Source organism: Sceloporus undulatus, chromosome 5, assembly GCF_019175285.1.
Source record: "Sceloporus undulatus isolate JIND9_A2432 ecotype Alabama chromosome 5, SceUnd_v1.1, whole genome shotgun sequence".
Classification (NCBI taxonomy): Eukaryota; Metazoa; Chordata; class Lepidosauria; order Squamata; family Phrynosomatidae; genus Sceloporus; species Sceloporus undulatus.
The window spans coordinates 184259607-184262442 of NC_056526.1; positions in this window are offsets into that span (position 1 = coordinate 184259607).

A 2836-nucleotide genomic window follows, 5' to 3' on the forward strand; every position below is an offset into this window, starting at 1 on the left:
ATACTTATATCACTCCAAATGTCTTGATAAATGATTAATTGTGACACAGAGGCCAGGGTCAGATATCCTTGGTTTGGCAGAGATAAAAAATGAAGCACTTGTGACAGGCAAACAGACAACTGTGGCTGTTGATAGATCCCAAACCATGTTCACTTTTAAATATTAACTCACAATGCTCAGAGAAATAATATTCTCAGATCTCAGAACATAGGAAATGCCATAACGTTCCCACTTTGGCCTAGCATTATGTTTTTCGGATAGCACTCTCTATTTTCAATGTGTTGTGAGTACAGCATAATCCACCAGCAAAAGGCAGAGGTTTTCATATTTGGAGTGGCAGCTGGAAGATTCAGTGATAATGGGGCCATGAACCTTTTAGTCCAAATGTTATTGTTGGTATTGTTTTGTACCAACAATAGATGCTGAAAATGTCATACAGAGAAAGGTACTATATACCACTATGTGGTGACTATGCAAAAAGGCCCATCAGTATTGGATTCAGATTCACAATATTGCAACAGACTTTCATTCATTCAGAAAAATTATTAAAAATATTATGTATAAAATTATTTTCAGGCTATATCTATAAGATATATATGAAAGGTGAATGTATTTAATGTTTAGACTTGGATCCCATGTCCTAGATATTTTATTATATGCATGCAAATATTCCAAAATCCCCCAAAATCCAAAATCCAAAACACTTTTGGTCCCAAATATTTTGGATAAGGGAGATGCAACATGTAATATGAATGGATCCCGGGAGTCATTTTCCAGTTAAATAGACATCCCTTCCTTTGATAGCCCTGGCTGAAGAGTGGGGTATGTATGTATAAATAAATAAATAAATAAATAATCATCCCTCTGACAAATTAGAAATGTCAACATTAATGCTCTTCTTGACATTTTCATGCCAATAGTCGCTCTTGCTAAACAATGCAGAGAATAGAAATGTGGCCAGTAAAAGGCCAGTGGAAAATTTGGCAATCCTACATGCCCCCTTCCATCATATTTTACAGCATACACAAGATGAATGCATGGATTCAAGGAACAAATAGCTATATCAGTGTATTTTGGACTGGTAACAGAAAGTCAGATAGTCACTTATTTGATACTGACAGAATTATATAATTGCATACAATTTCTGCCAGAGATCATCTGCAACTGGATCTATAATTTAACTTTAATAAGCGGTAGCATTGTCAGTCTTCTAGTCTTTGGTGTTTGATTATAGAGAACATATACATTTCAGGTATTCAGGAAAACAAATCTACAATTACTACTTATACAATAATTATAATGCATGGGTATATTTATCAATGCAATGAGCCTGCAAAATGGCATATCTTCGCATATCTTTTTCTTTAGCAAATGAAAATGTGATGAGGGCTGTATTATGCTGATAGTAAACAGATGCTGCCTTTTTATTTTTGGTTTGCCAGGATGAAATTACATGAAAATACCAATAACAAAGTGATAACAGCAGGCGCATAGTCAAAAGGAAGTGGAACCCCCTCCCATGCCAAATAGAAAACACCCATCCTATTTATTTACACTGATATCCTATATTGGATTTTTAACATAGTGGTTTCAGTGTTGGACTAGAACTCTGAAGACCAGGGTGCGATTCCCTGCTTGGCCATGAAACCTATGGGTGATCTTGGGCACGTTGCATGCTCACAGCCTCAGGGAAAGGCAATAACCTCCCCTGAACAAATTTTGCCAAGAAAATCCCATGATAGGTTCACCTTTGGGTTGCCATAAGTTGGAAACAGCTTGAAGCACATACAGTAGTAACAACTAAGAAATAGAAAGGATGGAGAGGAGAGAAGAAATGAGAAAAAAGGAAGAAAGAGAAGTACTTACTATGTGAATATTGACTAGCAGTATACGCTGATATAACCTAACCATATTTCCAAAATCACATTTTCTTGAAGTTGATGTCTGTAAAACACATGTCTATGTATAGGTAAAACAGTAAGATCTTCAGACCATTCTACGATAGATGATGAATGATTATCTTCCCAGTCTCAGACTATAAACGTTTTTATAGTGGTAAAGGCATGAAGGACCCAACATGGCTGGCCCTAGAAAGATAATGTAAAGGATCAAGTGTATTTGCAAATACCAAAGATTTTTCTAATATAAAATTGATACATAATCCATCAATGAAAAATGGGTAATCACATCATATGCCACTAGTGCAATTTGCTTTTCTACCTCAGGTAACACAGTGTCTTGAAATGTCCCTGATGCAACGGTGTCATATATTGTGTGTGTGTGTGTGTGTGTGTGCGCATTCAAGTCACCTGTTGACTCATGGTGCCCTCATGATTTTCATAGGGTTTTCTTCCGGAAGGAATTTTCCAGTTCCTTCCATTGAAATATAGCCTACAGCACCTGGTATTCATTGGCAGAGTCCCATCCAAGTACTAACCAGGGCTGACCTTGCTTAGCTTCCAGAATCAGATGGGATCTGGCACCTTTAAGGTATTTAGGAAGGCACATACCTACCCATCCTCTTTATTTATGCTGATATCCCACATTGCCTGCTTAGTTATGTAACTAAAGTTGCACCTGCATTGCAAGATTACTGCAATTTGACACTGCATTAAGTGCCATGGCTCAAGGCTATGGAATCCTAGGATTTGTAATTTGTTGTGGCACCAGAGCTCTTTGACAGAGAAGGCCAAAGTTTCTTTTAGCTGTGTAGTGTATATCCTGAATGTGGCAGAAAGCAGCAACGGAAATGACAGGGCTGTGACGAGTTGTTTGATATCTTTTCAAAACAGAACACAAGGAGTCCTCCCCTTTCCCAGCGAACTTGGCATTTCAT